Source organism: Amblyraja radiata, chromosome 17, assembly GCF_010909765.2.
Source record: "Amblyraja radiata isolate CabotCenter1 chromosome 17, sAmbRad1.1.pri, whole genome shotgun sequence".
Taxonomy (NCBI): Eukaryota; Metazoa; Chordata; class Chondrichthyes; order Rajiformes; family Rajidae; genus Amblyraja; species Amblyraja radiata.
The window spans coordinates 22359774-22378392 of record NC_045972.1 but is presented as its reverse complement, the minus strand read 5'-3'; the positions used below and the strand labels follow the sequence as shown (position 1 = coordinate 22378392).

The 18619-nt window shown below is 41.1% G+C and overlaps 1 long non-coding RNA gene across 1 annotated transcript; it reads right to left on the bottom strand.

Moving 5' to 3' along the window:
* Positions 1-2691: 2691 nt before the first annotated feature.
* Positions 2692-7600, bottom strand: LOC116982938. Its single transcript, XR_004414563.1, has 3 exons — positions 7591-7600; positions 4076-4079; positions 2692-2738 (listed from the first exon to the last, which is right to left on the bottom strand). It is a non-coding gene; the product is annotated as an uncharacterized LOC116982938 (long non-coding RNA).
* Between the last annotated feature and the right edge of the window lie 11019 nt (positions 7601-18619).

Here is an 18619-nt window from a genome sequence, read left to right as displayed (position 1 = left end):
AACGAACCTGCCTCCACCACTTCCACTGGAAGCTCATTCCACACCGCTACCACTCTCTGAGTAAAGAAGTTCCCCCTCATGTTACCCCTAAACTTCTGCCCCTTAATTCTGAAGTCATGTCCTCTTGTTTGAATCTTCCCTATTCTCAAAGGGAAAAGCTTGTCCACATCAACTCTGTCTATCCCTCTCATCATTTTAAAGACCTCTATCAAGTCCCCCCTTAACCTTCTGCGCTCCATAGAATAAAGACCTAACTTATTCAACCTTTCTCTGTAACTTAGTTGTTGAAACCCAGGCAACATTCTAGTAAATCTCCTCTGTACTCTCTCTATTTTGTTGACATCCTTCCTATAATTGGGCGACCAAAATTGCACACCATACTCCAGATTTGGTCTCACCAATGCCTTGTACAATTTTAACATTACATCGCAACTTCTATACTCAATGCTCTGATTTATAAAGGCTAGCATACCAAAAGCTTTCTTTACCACCCTGTCTATATGAGATTCCACCTTCAAGGAACTATGCACAGTTATTCCCAGAACCCTCTGTTCAACTGCATTCTTCAATTCCCTACCATTTACCATGTACGTCCTATTTTGATTTGTCCTGCCAAGATGTAGCACCTCACATTTATCAGTATTAAACTCCATCTGCCATCTTTCAACCCATTCTTCCAAATGGCCTAAATCACTCTGTAGACTTTGGAAATCCTCTTCATTATCCACAACACCCCCTATCTTGGTATCATCTGCATACTTACTAATCCAATTTACCACACCTTCATCCAGATCATTGATGTACATGACAAACAACAAAGGACCCAACACAGATCCCTGAGGCACCCCACTAGTCACCTGCCTCCAACCCGACACACAGCCATCCACCATTAACCTCTGGCGTCTCCCATTCAGCCACTGTTGAATCCATCTTGCTACTCCTGCATTTATACCCAACAGTTGAACCTTCTTAACCAACCTTCCATGAGGAACCTTGTCAAAGGCTTTACTAAAGTCCATATAGACAACATCCACTGCTTTAGCCTCGTCAATTTCCCTAGTAACCTCTTCAAAAAATTCAAGAAGATTAGTCAAACATGACCTTCCAGACACAAATCCATGTTGACTGTTCCTAATCAGACCCTGTTTATCCAGATGCTTATATATATTATCTCTAAGTATCTTTTCCATTAATTTGCCCACCACTGAAGTCAAACTAACAGGTCTATAATTGCTAGGTTTACTCTTAGAACCCTTATTAAACAATGGAACAACATGCGCAGTACGCCAATCCTCGGGGACTATTCCCGTTTCTAATGACATTTGAAATATTTCTGTCATAGCTCCGGCTATTTCTACACTAACTTCCCTCAATGTCCTAGGGAATATCCTGTCAGGACCTGGAGACTTATCCACATTTATATTTTTCAAAAGTGTCAGTACTTATTTTACTTTGAAACTCATAGTATCCATAGCTACTCTACTAGTTTCCCTTACCTCACATAATTCAATATCCTTCTCCTTGGTGAATACCGAAGAAAAGAAATTGTTCAATATCTCCCCCATCTCTTTTGGCTCTGCAGTTAGCTGTCCACTCTGTCTCTCCAATGGACCAATTTTATCCCTCGTTATCCTTTTGCTATTAATATAGCTGTAGAAACCCTTTGGATTTACTTTCACCTTACTTGCCAAAGCAACCTCATATCTTCTTTTAGCTTTTCTAATTTCTTTCTTAAGTTTCTTTTTACATTCCTTATACTCCTCAAGCACCTCATTTACTTCATGCTGCCTATAATTATTGTAGATCTCCCTCTTTTTCCGAACAAGATGCCCAATTTCCCTTGAAAACCAGGGCTCTTTCCAATTTTTACTGTTTCCTTTCAACCGAACAGGAACATAAAGATTATGTACTCTTAAAAGTTCCCCTTTAAATGTCTTCCATTTCTCTTCTACATCCTTCCCATAAAACAAAATGTCCCAGTTCACTCCTTTTAAATCATTTCGCATCTCATCAAAGTTAGCCTTTCTCCAATCAAAAATCTCAACCCTAGGTCCAGTTCTGACCCTCTCCATAATTATATTGAAACTAATGGTATTGTGATCACTGGACCCGAAGTGCTCCCCAACGCATACCTCCGCCACCTGTCCCGCCTCATTTCCTAACAGGAGGCCCAGCACTGCCCCTCCTCTAGTAGGTACCTCTATGTATTGCTGCAAAAAACTATCCTGCACACATTTTACAAACTCCAAACCAATCACAGCCCTCCTGCAACCATTATAGAATGAAAGATTTGGAAATTTGAATGATTTTTTTGCTAATTTCCTTGTGTTGCATTCATCCCCAATTGTACTGGAGAGGATGATATAGTTAACCCACTTCTGAACCTTCTCAGCCTGTATGGTGGAGTATACATCTGAAGAAGGGTCAAATGTCCAAGGTATTTTATTGTCACGTGTACCAATTAAGGTACAGTGATATTCGATTTACCATACAGCCATACTAAAAAAAGCAACAAGACACACAACTACATAAAAGTTAACATAAAGATCCACCACAGCGGATTCCCCACATTCCTCACTGTGATGGAATGCAATAAAATCTAATTTTCTTCCCTCATTATTCTCTTGGGGCAGACTTGGGGTAGTCGAACTGTCCGCAGTCGGGGCGATCGAAGCTCCCATAGCCGGCGATCGAAGCTCCCGTGTCGGGGCGGTCTAAGCTCCTGCGGCCTGGAGCTCCTGACGTCAGTCTCTAACCAGAGCTCCACAATATTGAAGTCCGCAGGCTCCCACGGTTGGAGCTTCCGAGGTTGATCCCCGACAGGGATCGCCAGCTCCACAATGTTAAATCCTGCAGGCTCCCGAAGTCGGCCTCGAGCAAGAGGCTGCCAACTCCACGATGTTAGGCCGCAGTGCAGACGGAGATATGATACGGAAAAAAAAATTGCATCTCTGTCAAAGTAAGAGGCTAAAAAAAGTTTCCCCCAAGGCCTCCCCCCTACCCCCCACATAAAACAGGCTAAAGAACACTAAAACATACATTTAACTCATACTGAAAAACAACAAGAAGGAAGGGACGAGACAGACTGTTGGTGAGGCAGTCATTGCGGGCGCCACCCGGTGGTCAGTATGGTGGTCAGTCCCAACCTGAAATGTCACAGTCTGAAGAAGGGTCCTGACCCGCGACGTCACCCATCCTTTTTCTCCATAGGTATTGCCTGACCTGCTGAGTTACTCCAACACTTTGTGTCTATCTTTGATATAAACCAGCAGCTGCAGTTGCTTTTTTTTTTACAGCTGTTAGATATGGTTTTAGATACGGTTTTCCAGGATTTGGACCGTGAGATGATGGAGGAGCTGTGATATATTTCTGAATCAGAATGTAGCGTGAAAATGGAGGGGAATCTGTAGCTGATGATGTTCCCATGCATCTCAGGCACTTGTCCTCCTGGGTATTCGGTATTTGGGAACAACGGTTTGAGGGGCTACTTAGAATCCATCGCATCATCTTGAAGTGTATTTATGGTTGGCCTATTCAGCAGTGGGAAAGCTTATAGCAGGGAAAGTTTATAGCAGTGAGGTAAAAATTAAGCCAACTACTTTATCTTGAATCAACTAAGCATTATAATTTGACAAGAAAGGGTGTATAGAACTGGACATTTATTTGAACACTGAAGAACTAATTAAAGCTTATAATTAGAGTTTGAAGTAATTACATACAGAGAACAGTGTAGTAATGGCCCAATTGGCTCAACTGATCAACATTAACGTTTATGTCCCATGCACGCCTTCTCTCCTTCCACTTCATCAAAGATCTTGATATGAGATATAGATCCCTAGAATTCTCTTTGAAGTTGTGTCAGCACTGAAGCCAGAACACAAAAGTATTTTTGTAGTGAATAAGCCTTCTTCTTGATATTAGCACTTCAATGGCTAATATTATAGTTTGGAGCATTTCGACTGAGAACCCTGTTGCCAGACTTGGAGATATAAATAGAAACAACATTTAATAGCACTGAGTGTGTGCATGAATTGTCACTTACTGGAGAAATTATCACCCAAAGCAAGTATTAAACCCAACTAATGGGCATGATTTTATTTGAGTCATGCAACATCGAATGAGGATATTCAGCCCATCATGTCTGTGCCAGCTCTAGGAGAAAGATGTCATCTCATCACATATCGCATTCCTCGCATCTCATATTCTTTTTTTTCCCTTTTTTATGTATTTATTTGGTTTTATTAGAAGTTCAGGCAAAGAATGGTACAGGTGACCATTGTGGATTTTTCAGCCCAGAATCAGGCAAGCTGTGGTAACACATTGTTCATCGTGCCTAGAACAAACAAGAACACAGAAAGCTCAGTCAGTTGCACGTTGACTACATCACAGAATTGACAGTGACATGCTCACATGATATAGGGCCAATCACACAACTGTACACTGTGCAAGACACATTTATTCAAGAACTTTATTTTTGCATGGTTAACACCAAACACTAAATGCATGTTTAGTTTGGTTAAGTTAGAGATATAGCGCGGAAACAGGCCCTTCGGCCACCAAGTCCACGCCGACCATCAATCCCTGCACACTAATACGATCCTTCCTATACTAATACTAATACTACACACTGGGGAAAATTTACACTTATACCAAGCCAATTAACCTACAAACATGTACGTCTTCGGAGTGTGGGAGGAAAGTGAAGATCTCGGAGAAAACCCACGAGGTCACGGGGAAAAAGTCACCCACAAAGTCTCCCACATAGTCATCTTTAAATCACACCCAAACTACTAAGCCACTAACAACCAAACAGAAAAAGTAACTTTTCCAATATATGAGTATGGCAATCCAAAATGGATGATGGAACAGTTAGTAATCCAATGTACAAGCTGTAAACATGAAGTTATCACCGTAACACACTAACCTTACTTGTTCTAATCTACCTTCAGCATGTAAATGCTAAATTACAGCTGTCAATTGGCACAGACAGGATGGGCTGAAGGGCCAGTTTCCGACTAGTGGGACTCTATGGCTCTACAACTCAAAACTGTTCTCTCCTCAAGAAATAATCTCTGCAGTTCCAAATAAATTTTAGCACAGAAAGAGGCTATTCTTCCCACTTCCAACGCTAGGTTTATAAAAGCCTCCTTTCTTCCAAGTATAACCTTCAGTGTATTGCCGTATTGTCTAATTATCTTTTAATTCATCTGCATTATTCACATTTACTACCACATGTAATATCAAGTTACAGATTTTAACTTCACTCTCAGTAGAATTTATTCGGAATTCCTTATTGGGTTAATTAATTATGATCTTACCACAACAGTAGTTACTTTTGATCTATCCCATAAGTAGAAACATCTTCTCCACTATCTTCTTTGCTATTAAACTTTCATTCAAAAGGATGATTTGCATTTGTACAACTAGTTCCATCTTCTCAGCTATTAAGTCTTCACATTAAACCCTTTTATTACAAGTTATGTTGCCCTTGGCTACGCCTGCGCTTAACATCGCACTTCCCCACTGTAGGAATGTCGCTACTACACTAACCTTTAGTGACTCTTGGGACTAATTCAGTTTGAGACCTCACTGCTACAAGGTGGGCAGAGAGAGAGTAGTCCACAAGCAGTAACAGGCTCAATAGGCAGAAGAGTTGTGTCCTTTGCTCTATGCTTCTGGTGGAATGTATATGATAAGGAAAGCTTTAACTTAACCAAAATATATCCTTCTCTCTTTAAGATATTCCCTTTCAAGTTCACATTTATTGTCATATTAGGCTAAGTGGGACCCATTGGGTCCCAGGTTCACATGGGAGAGCTGGTCCCCCAATGCAATATTCCACTTCTCCACCAATTCCAATATTGGTGGCCAATGGGGGGGGGGGGGGGGGGGGGGGGGGGGAGTTCTGGAGCGCTAGCATGGGTGTTGGGGGTCAAGTCAAGTCTAGCACAGTGAGTGCTGGGCCAACAATCCATTTCATGTGAAATAAAATCAATTTCAAGTCAAGTCAAGCACAGGGCAGGCAGGGCCAGCCAACAATACAATCCATTTTCTTTTATTTCAGGTGAGCTCAAGTAAAGCAAAGGCAAAGCAAAAGCAAAAGCAAAATCACAGGTCAGGCAGGGCCAGCCAACATTACAATCCATTTGCTTTCATTTCAGGTGAGCTCAAGCAAAGCAAAGCCAAAGCAAAAGCAAAAGCACAGGGTAGGCCAAACAACTCATTTCATTTCATTAAGGGCTAACAGATCATTTATTGCAAGCACATTAAGGGTTAACAAATCATCATTCATTGCAAGCACATTGCTGGCTAACAAATCATTTATTGCAAGCACATAAAGGGTTAACCACATAAAGCACATAACAACATAAACCACATAAAGGGTAGATTCACAGTTCAGTAGACACAGCAGAATCAGAGTTGTGGCCTCTCCCTCACGATCTTTCAGAGTGACTAACTCACATCCAGGCAATCGGGTTTTATAGTCCTGCCCTCCCCCCAGAAGGGGCGTTACCTTCATCATGGTGATTGACAGGCGAGATGACCAATCAGCTGATCTCCAGATTTTTTAAACATTCATAACTTTTCTATTTTTCATCGATTGGAAAAATCCTCGGGGCTGCCTCAGCGGAGGAGGACTGTGAGTAAGATGGCCAAAAATCATAGCGATATAGGTAGTGTTTTTACTCAAATTAATATACAGCGCAGACAGGAAGTGGTCAAGAAGAGACTTTTAATTATATAGATGACCATAAGGCATTGGAGCAGAATTAGGGCATTTCGCCCATCGAATCCACTGCCATTCAATCATGGCCGATCTATTTTTTCCTCTCAACTCCATTCTCCTGCCTTCTCTTCGTAATCTTTGATCCCCTTCCTGATCAAGAACCTATCAATCTTCACCTTAAAAATATCCAATAACTTGGCCTCTACAGCCATCTGTGACAATGATTTCCACAGATTACCACTCTCTAGCTAAGTAAATTTCTCCTCATCTCCACTTTGAAGGTACGTCCTTTTATTCTTTAAGGCATATTCTGAATGTGCACAGGAGTGGTAAAGAAGGCTCATAGCATGCTTGCTTTCATAGGTTGGGGCATTGAGTGTAAAATCCAAGAGGGCATGCTGTAGCTTCATAGGACATTGGTTAGGCCCCATTTGTTAAGATTCAAGATTCAAGATGGGTTTATTGTCACATGTACCATAAGGTACAGTGAAATTTGAGTTAATTTTTGGCCACACCAAGTGAAAAGCAGTAAGACACACAACCACATTAAAAATAAATTGACATAAACATCCACCACACTGTGGCTCCCCACATTCCTCACTGTGATGGAAGGCAATAATGTCCAATCTCTCCCTCTTTCTTCTCCGCGGTTGGGGCTGTCGAATCATCTGTGGTCGGGGCCATCAATGCTCCCGCAGCCGGAAATCCGAGGCCGTCGCGTCAGGGTGATGGAACTCCCTCGTCGGGACGGTTGAAACTCACCATGGCTTGGAGTCCCGACTCAGTCTCTAACCAGGGACCATGATGTTTAAACTGGGCTCCAAGGTGTTAAAGTCCACAGGGCCGCGGTTGAAGCTCTCCACAGTCGATCCCCGGCAAGGAGATTGCAGCTCCATGATGGTAAGTCCTCGCTGTGCCTGCGTTGAAGCACCGGGTCGGTCTCCAGGAAAGCTCGGACCGCTCCACGATGTTAGGCCGCAATGGGGGACGGAGATACGACAGGGAAAATCACATCTCTGTTGAGGTAAGAGATTGAAAAAAGTTTCCCCCAAACCCCCCCACACACACACAAAACAAACCAAGAAACACTAAAACATACTTTTAACACATACTTAAAGTAACAAAACAGAAAGAAAAGACAGACAGACTGTTGGCTAGGCAGCCATTGTCGGTGCCCCCTGCTGTTAATTTGGAGTATTATGTGCAGTTCTGGTTGCCCCATTACAGGAAGGATGTGGAGGCTTTGGAAAGAGTGTAGAAGTTGTTCAGCAGAATGATGATTGGATTAGGGGGTAATAGCTGGACAGATGTGCATTGTTTTCTCTGGAACGCAGGAGTTTGCAGGATCTGATAGAAGTACAGAAAATTATGAGAGATAAGGTTTGACCATTGGAATTTTTTACCCAGGATGAAAAAAAAACAAATATTAGAGAGCATAGCTTTAAGATGAGAGGGTCGGAGTTTAAAGGAGATGTTGTTTACACAGAGGGCAGTGAGTACCTGGAACATAGTCATAGTCATAGAGTATTCGAGTCATACAGCATGGAAACAGCCCATTCAGCCCACCTTTCCCACTGCCGCCCACTACACTAGTACTGTCCTACACATTGTGGGACAATTTAGATTTTTTTTATAACAAAAGGCAATCAACCTTCAAACCTGTACATCTTTGGAGTGTGGAAGGAATCCGGAGCACTCGGAGAAAACCCACGCAGTCACAGGGAAAGCATACAAACTCCATACAGACAATGCCCACAGTCAGGATTGAACCTGGGTCCCTGGCGCTGGTAAGGCAGCAACCCTACCGCTGCGCCACTGTGCTACCCTGTGTCAGAGGGCAATTTTTATTTAAATAAGATTAAATATAGAGATTTGGAATTTGAGAGCCAAGAATTCAGTGCATTTACTTTGTTATTTCCATATAGATTAAAAAAAAAAGGAATGGAATGCTTTATTTGGCTTTTACTTGCAATAAATCATATTTTGTATATATTTATTCATACAGTATACACATTCTTCTCTCCTTTCCTGCATCCATCACATGTAAACACTACCACTACTTGGCAAAGATTTGAATAAACTGAGGATGGAATTCTTACATAAACAGTCAGTTGGAGGGGCATTTGTCCAAGTCCTGTTTAGATACTCAGTAGATATCATTGATACTGTATGCCCACATGCTGGATTTCAATCCTGAATCTGAACTTCATAAACTAATCCTCTGAATTAAAAATATTAGAAAGATGACTATTTTGTAGCTTTGCAAAAAATTAAGCAGAAAAGTTGATCGGGAGGAGGAATATTTTGCTCGATCCTTGATCAAAAGTTATACAGTCCGTGTAACACAGCACGGAAACAGGCCCATCAGCCCAACTTGCCCATGCTAACTAAAATGTCCCATCTGCATTAGTCCCACCTGCCTGCGTTTGACCCATATCTCTTTAAACCTTCCCTATCCATGTACCTGTCAATCTTAAATGTTGTTCCAGCACCTGTCTCAACTACCTCTTCTGGCAGCTTATTCCATATACTCACCTCTCTGTGTATGAAAAAGTTGCCCCTTGGGTTCCTAATAAAACTTTCCCCTCTCAGCTTAAACCTATGTTGTCTGGTTCTTGACTGCCCTATCCTTGATAGTAAGCAGTCACTCATTACAGATCAGGCCTCTTTGTCTGCTTTAATCTGTTTACCAACTGACTCCATTAGTATTAGAGTCACCTGGGCAACTGTGGCCTCACCCTCTCAGAGATATTCTTAGAAATAAATCCAAGATGGCACGCAAGCCAGGCGGCTCTCTGAGTGCTGGTCCCAGAAGTGGATCTGCAATCACGCATTACAATCGCTCTACTCTTAATCCTCTATTCCAAAAGCCCCTTATCTTGTAATTGTACACTGTCGATGGCTCGATTGCAATCCTGTATATCTTTCTGATGACTGGTTGGCATGCAACAAAAGCTTTACAAAGGCTTTTCACTGAACTTCGGTACACGTAGCAATAAACTAAACTAAACTAAACTAAACTAAACTAAACTAATCCATCGGTCACCCACCCTCTCTACAACTGAAAATAAACTCGTCTTCTCCACCGTTCTAGCTCTGACAAATTCTCCACTAACTGAAACTTTAATTTACTTTGCTTTTTCATAGATGCTGCCTGACGTGCAGAGTATTTTACACACTAGGGATAGAAGCCAATGAACCTACAAACCTGCATGTCTTTGGAGTGTGAAAAGAAACCGGATCACCCGGAGAAACCCCACGCTGTCACACAAACTCTGTACATAAAGCAGTAGTCAGGATGAAACCTCGGACTCTGGCGTTGAAAGTCTCTGCATTTTCTACTTTTACATGTATTTAATAAATGTTATAACATTGTACTTCATGGGGTCCTATTGCAATAGGGTGGCACAGCAGAGCAGCTGGTCGAGCTGCTTCCACTGACCTTGGTTCAACCATGACCTAGAGTGCTATCTGTGTGGAGTTTGCACGTTCCCCCTGTGACTACATGGATCTCCTTTGGGTGTTCCAGTTTCGTCTCACATCCTAAAGACGTGTGGGTTTGTAGGTTAATTGGCCTCTTTAAAATTCCGCTAGTATGTAGGGAGTGCATAAGAAAGTGGGATAACATAGATCTAGTGTGAAAAGGGTGCCCATGGACTCAGTGGACCGAAGGGCTTATTTCCGTGCTGTATCTTTCAATGATTCAATGTATGCAATCATTATTCCAATAATGACTATACTTCAAAAAAATACTTCATTAAACGCAGTGCTTTGGGTTATCCTGAAATGGACTGTAAAAAGACGTCTTTTTTTTCTAGTACATCTTTTAAAAATTAATTGGCTGTATCGTCGAGACAGGGATTGTATTCCTACATATTAATCTTTTTAAAATTCCACACATGTGTATACTTTTAATAATTTTTACACAGCCTGTTGTTATTTTGCAACTAGCGTGTAAATAGATTTTTTTGATGCAGTGCAATGAGATTCTAAATGGCTGCACACGGGTTAGGCAGGACTGTTAGTAATTTAGTTGCTCAGCCTACATGCTAAAGCAAGTGATTTAAAATGTTATGTTAATGGATGAGATAAAAAAAAAGCATTATAAATTATCCATTGAATTGAATGGTATGCGGGGGTGGGAAAGGGTGGTGAGGTTAGCTTGCTAACTAAATCACAATTCAGGACATTAAGCTGAATATATAAATGGGGTCTGAACAGGTCAGGAAAAGACCCCTCCACCACCACCACCACTCCCTTTGGGTCTATTAGAATGAGAGAAATTTCACTTTGTGCCGCCGTATAGTTGGAGACGCAAATAGAAAAGTGAAATTTCTCTGGCAATAGAGGTTGAAGAGAAAAGGTAAAGCAACATTAGAGCTCCTCACAAAGGACTTATGACCCTTTGGCAAATGAATTCTTCAAGGAATAAACTGGTGTTTTTCTTTCAATCGAGATTAAAAAACTGTGAGCAAAGTAAAGATGGATTATCTGTTGATTCGTTGATTTCTCTAATTTCAAGTAACCCCTGCATTCCCTCCCTCCACCCCTCCACACACACACACACACACACACACACACACACACACACACACACACACACACACACACACACACACACACACACACACACACACACACACACACACACACACACACACACACACACACACACACACACACACACACACACACACACACTAGAGTCATTTTACCAGTTCCATTGTTCACATCCCTGAATCCCTCTCGTTAACATATCTTCCACAGCCAACAATGGGCTTCACCCTTCCTTGATCATATCAAGTCAAGTCAAGTCAAGTCAAGTCAAGTCAAGATGCTGGCCCTGATTTGTTTTGGCCTTTTCCTACCTCCATGTCTTTCTCCCTCTCTACTTTCAGTGTGAAGAAGGGTTCCGACCTGAAACGTCGCCTATTCCTTTTCTCCAGATATCCTCCTGACCCACTAAGATACTCCAACACTTTGTGTGGATCTTTGGATTAACTGTTCAGTGGCTCCTGGCATGATTCTTTCCTTTAGCTCTGATTCAAGGGACATTTAAAAAATTATTAGTGCATTTCTGAAAGAAATGCAACTCAATCCTCTGATTGATTGACATTTATAAACAGAGAAACATAGAAAATAGCTGCAGGAGGAGGCCATTTGGCCCTTCGAGCCAGCACCGCCATTCATTGTGATCATGGCTAATCATCCCCAATCAATAACCCGTGCCTGCCTTCTCCACATATCCCTTGATTCCACTAGCCCCTAGAGCTCTATCTAACTCAATTATTTGTATGTGTTTTGGAAGTTGAAGGAAATGTTATGGCTAATTTTGTTTAGTTGCTGCCTCACATTTGCCAGACACCCGGGTTTGATCCTGACTATGGGTGCTGTCTATACGGAGTTTGTTCATTCTCCCTGTGACCACATGGGTTTTCTCCGGGTGCTTTGGTTTCCTCTCACATTACACAGATGTGCAAGTTGTAGGTTAATTGGCTTCTGTAAATTGCCTCTAGTGAGTAGAATAGAACTAGTGTCCAGGTGATCGTTGGTCGGCACGGATTCAGTAGGCACTACTGTACCTCTAAACTAACAATGTCACATTGACAGTCTGTCACAAGGCAAGCCACAATTATAAGCAGAATATCAGATTATTTCTCGTATAACATTGTGTTTTAATATATAAATGAATGTCTTTTTTCACTTTCAAAAATACATAGAACAAAGTGCTGAGAAAAGTCCCGACCCGAAATTTCACCTATCCATATTCTCCAGAGATGCTGCCTGACACGCTGAGTTACTCCAGCACTTTGTGACTTTTTTGTAAACCAGCATCTGCAGTTCATAGTGTCTATATTTATATAGTGCTTATTATTAATCATTTCCTTTATATTGAAATATCAGGGTTTTTAATATCTATCAAAATGTTTATATCTATCAAAGCAGACAGGGTTAGTGTGGGAAAGTGAGACAACAATAAACAAATCAAGCAGGGCCTTGTTGGATGGTAATGCAGGCATGTTGGGCTGAATGCCCCATGTCTGTTTCTATTGAACATGGAACATAGAACGGTACAGCATATGAATACGCCCTTCAGCCCGCAATACCTGTGCCGAACATGATGCTAAGAAACTAATCACTTCTGCCCATACGTGGTTCATATCCCTCTATTCCCTGCCTATCCATGTGCCTACCTAAAATCCTCTTAAACGCTGCTATTGCATCTGCCTCCACCACCACCCCTGGAAGCACATTCCAGTCACAACTCGCTGTGTTAGAAATAAACTTGCTCCACACATTTCCTTAAACTTTCTCCCTCTCATCTTAAAGCTATGCTCTTTAGTCGGTGATATATCTACAGGTACTTGGGCAAAAAGGTTCAGGCTATCTACCTTATCAATGTCTCCCATAACTTTATAAACTTTGGTTTAACAAAATTGAACAAAAACAACTTTCCTTTGGTCTTATTATCTTAGACCATAAAACATATGAGCAGAATTAGGCCATTCAGCCCATTGAGTCTAATCATGGCTGATATATTTTTCCCTCTCAACCCCATTCTCTTGCCTTCCCCCTGTAACTTTTGACATCTTAAGGTGAATTTTAGAGAGACAATTGTCTAAGGACAATTTATAGTTTTTACCTAAGTCATTTAGCCTACAAACCTGCACGTCTTTGGAGTGAGGGAGGAAACTGGAGCACACGGAGAAAACCCACGTGGTCACGGGGTGAATGTACAAACTCTGTACAGACAGCACCCGTAGTCTGGATCGAACCCAGGTTTCTGGCACCGTGCGGTTCCCGGAGGTTGCAGGTGGTTGCCGGAGGTTGCAGATAGTGAAAGCAGGTAGGAAGACTGACAAAAACCTCCGGGAACCTCCGTGAACTGCACGGAAACCTTGGGTGGGGCGCAAAGTCTCCAGAGGTTTCCGTTCAGGTTTCCTAAGCGGGACAGGGGCATAAGGCAGCAACTCTACTGCTCGGCCACCATGCCACCCCATAGGCATTGACAGTAACACTTGGGGAATGAGGATTTTGTGCAGAGGCTACGGGGAGATACGGTGTAAAAGTGACACCATTTGAATTCCTCCTGATGGTAAGTATTAAGTTGAATAGTTGGAATGGAGGAATACTGCACCATGGCAAACTAGTATAAGTGGTTCCATGGCAACAAGCCAGCATGATACAATTCATTGGCAGCAAAACAATCGCAATTTATTGATATGTTGCTTTAGCAGTCGTTGTTCAGTTCTGGGGCCCCAGCCTGAAACCCTGCTCTCACGAGATGCGAGTTCAATGTCTTGAATGTTCATGGGGTGATAAAAAAAAAATAAACATAAGGGAATGATTACAAAGCCTAATCTAATTAATTTCAGATCACTAAAATAACTCAAATTTATCACTCGCACTGAGGCGTGAATCATTCTATTTATAAACCAGCTGCAGTAAATTTTAACCTGCTGCTCTCTCCTGGTGACGATCTTTCCCCACTGCTAGTTAATGAGAGAGTTGAATCCTCCAGGTTAAATCATTGTGGTGTTTTCGGCTTTCAACTTTTAAATTGTTAAGTGCTTTGATCTAACCAGGAATTTAATCCAGGATATCCAATATCGCACATGAACATTAACCCAAATGCCTGAGTTAAGCCTGTTAACTCTCCAGTGTACATTATTAAGGCCTTAACTAAATTGCAACATTGCAGAAATTGTGAATTCTGCATTATCAGGCCTCTGCTATTAGGGGTTGGGTCAGCTGGTATTGGTTTCTTGTTGTCATATGTACCGAGATACAGTGAAAAGCTTTGCTTGGATGCTATCCATTTAAATCATACTACACTTGAGTACAATCAAGTACAACAGGTAGTGTAAAGGGGAAAATTCCAGTGTACAGAATCTAGTCTTGCAATATTATTGAGTCAGCTAATGAAGAAAAAGTCTAAGATCTGCGAAGAGGTACCGTATATTGGAAGATCGGGACTACACCCTAGCTTATGGGAGGTCAGTTCAGCCATCTGACAACAGTGGGGAAGAGGCTGTTCCTGAATCTGATGGTATGTGCTTTCAAGCTTTTGTATTTTCACCAACAGGAGAAGGGAGAAAAAGGAATGTCAAGGTGAAAATAGATCTTGATTACGTTGGCTGCTATTTCAAGGCAGCGTAAAGTGTAGATAGAGTCGATGGGGAGGAGGTTGGTTTGTGTGCTGGACTGGGCTGCATTCACAACTTTCTGCAATTTCTTGCAATCTTTGGCCGAGCTGTTGCCAACCAAGCTGGGTTTGGATAAGATACTTTCTATGATGCATCTGTAGAAGTTGGCACGAGCCATTGGAGACATGCCGACCTTCCTTAGTCTTCTGATCCCAGCACTGGGATAGCGAGCCTACATCTCCACCACTCCCAGATTGATGTCTGCCTGGAACCCAGAGCTAATCCCAGAGCTAAAACTCAGCTGGATCAGAGCAATGGGTTGCATTGTCCTAAGGAATAGGTATTCTAACTGATCATCAGGTAAAAACATTCCATGGGTTAAAATATAATGGCATGATTTAAATATTATTTTTTCTCTCTTTTTTGTATGGCTTTGTAAATATTTGATTAGTGTATAAATGTAAATAATTTGGTGTACATATAGCTGGTGTACACATGGTGTACATATAGCTGCTAAATTTGTATAAGATAATTATAAGCAGTTGAATAAGGGGTGGTAATTAATAAGCTTTGGCTTCTTCCTGCTACTTTTCGGACACATACAATTTCATTTATTTATAGATATTGTTTATGACACTTTATAAATATTCTTGTTTTGTTTTTTGTATGCTGTTTCACACTTGCTTTTTATTCTTTTATTCTGTTCGAAATAAAGAATTAATTTTTTATTTTTTTTAATAGATATTTAAGCAGTTAAGATACTTACACTCCAAAGAAACTAATATACTCACTAACATTTGCAATGACTACACTTAAGAAAAAAAAAAATTTCTACAATTTGGTCAGACAATGTTTGAAGTTCATTTCACAACTTCGGTAGAGATAATCTTATATGTTATTTTATTGTCTTGACTAATAGATATCTCTCAACTAACATCTTAAAAACAATGATTATGTATTTACTTTGAGTGGTTCAAGAATACTGTTGCCTTCTTGAGGGCTACAGGGGACAGATAATACATTTTGATTTTCACATGACGCCTATGTTTCAGAATTTTAGCACCTAGTATAAAGGTGGCACCATGGTGCAACTAGTGGAGCTGCTGCCTCGCAGCACCAGAGACCCAGGTTCGATCCTAACCTCATCTGCTGTCTGTGTGGAGTTTGCACGTTCTCCCTGTGACCGTGTGGGATTCCTCCTCATGCTTTGGTTTCCTCTCCTGTCCCGAAGACATGCAGGTTTGTAGGTTAATTGGCCTTAGCAAATGGTAAAGTTGCCCCTAATGGACGAGTGGATGAAAAACACAGAGCTAGTGTGAACGAGTGATCAATGGACTTTATGGGATGAAGGGCCTGTTTCTATGCTGCATCTCTAAAATGAAAAAAATATATATGCTACTTGTGGAGTTTTGCCTTGCACAAATAGATGGCCATGATTCCATGCACTCAAACAATGACCACACTCCAAAAATCTTTCACTGAACAAATCAAGTTGGTGAAAGAAACAACATAAGCAAAATCTTTTCTCATCATTTATAAACAACCCCAATATCTACAGTAAATTCCAAACTGAAATTCCCTCCCACTGTACATTATTCTGCACAGACCTCATTCCAGCCCCTTGATTAGATTACCATCTGGTAAATTTAAATCTAAATTTGCGTTCTTCATTTAACTCTACTATTTCTTTTTTAGCAATATATAGATTCCCGTCTGCAACGAACACTTTCAATGCCTGCATGCACTGTCGCACTGTTGCAGATGAGCCTTGAACAGTATATTAAAGACCTGAAGGGTGAAACAAAATCGCAATTATTTGTTAAACTGCAAACATCGTCTCTTTTGGGTAGACTGCGGCTTTGTCAGGCAATATTCCATGAAAATAATTTCTTATTTAATCAATTTGTATTACGTAGAAAACTCCCAATACTCTGTGTCTATCCAGAGGCGCAGTATCAATCGGGGTTAGTCTGCTCTTTCTAGCCTTTCCATAGTGATGGGATGTGGAAAAAAAACACAATAGTATTAAGTTTTGAGAAAAAAATAATCTCCTCAAGCCTTTGCATAATGAACAACTGCTTCATAAAGATGAATGCATTTTGTCTGGCTAAATCAAATGCAGATTTAAAGCAAATTGAGTTAATGTTCAAGGATACAAGTTGGAATGGATTGCAAACGGTTTTATTTTGCATTGTAATAACCATATACACCTAAATCAATAGCTTAGGAAGAAAGCAATAATATCACATCAGTGGAGGAATGAAATATAGTGTGTGGGGGGTGGAGGGGAAGGGCAGCTGTGAAATGAAAGGATTTGTACAGGAATAGTGACATTTCATTAGGGAGTTATGGGAGACTATTGAATATAAATCCATTACACTAAACTCTATCTGATCTAATCACACTTGAGACCGGTTAAAGCTGCAGTATATTACAGTAAGCATTATAAGATGTTCAGTCCCAGTTTGTGGTGCTTTATATCATAATATTCAGACGGCAGGCTACACGAATATTCAGCTCTCTTTGAAATTAAGTAATATTGCAGAAAGTAATGGTCTTTGCTTAATGCTATTGGGCTCTGCCTATATTCTGTTAGGTTCCACAAAACACATCCATCAGGACGTATTTGTCTTATGTGCTTCAAAGTGCTGACTCTTTTTAATTTCTATTCAGTTCTGTATATTTGGAACAATTGCAGGTTGATTTATGCAATGCAATTATTGTCTTCTTTGCTGAATTTATTTGTTTCAGGAATTAAAGCACTTTGCTATTTGCTGAATGTCGACATTTCTCTGACAATATTTACAATGTCCAGAGTGAACATCAATGCCGTGTGCTTCGATTAGAGGTATAGACCCTTCGGCCCAACAAATTCACACTGACCATCGATCACCCGTAGTTCTGTGTTATCCCACTTTCTCATCCGTTCCCAACACATTTAGGGCAGGTTTAACAGAGGCCGATTAACCTGCAAGCCTGTGTGTCTTTGTGTGTGGGAGGAAAGCAGAGCACCTGGAGGAAACCCTCGCGGCCACAGGGAGAATGTGTAAACACCACACAGACAGCACCCGAGGTCAGGGTTAAACCCGGATCTTTGGTGCTGTGAGGCAGTGGCTCAATCAGTTGTGCCACTGTACCGCTCTAGGTGTATTGTTGAAGGTCTATGTTGAGAGAGCATTGATATGGGCTCCTTGAGAGTCGTAGCATAATTTGAGATAAGATAACGTCCACATCCCTAAATGAACAAGTAAAATAATCCAGGCAAACTATTAAAAAAAACTGTGGGAATGAGGGTGTCTGGAGTTATGGAGAGAAGGCTGGAGAACAGGTTGAGAGGGAAAGATAGATCAGCCATGATTGAATGGCTGAGTTGACTTGATGGGCTAAATGGCCAAATTCTGCTTCTATAACTTATAAACTTGTGAATGCTGAAAATGTCCATGTTTCTGATTGAATTTGTCACTGAGGAGAATAAAAACGAAAAAGCAGGAAATACTCATCAGGTCAGGCTGGGCCGAAAGAGTAGAAACCCAAATTAACGTCTTAGGTCGGTGACTTTCTGAAATTAGTTCTATTGAAAGATCATTGACCTGAACTTATCTCAGTCTTTCACTGTGGATGCTGCCTGGCCTGCTGACTATTTCCAGCATCCTCTGCTTTTAGTTCACATTTCCATAATCTGCAGTATTTTATTTTAGTGACACAGAGATACACTATTGAATCAGTTAGCTCGATGAGTTGGAAA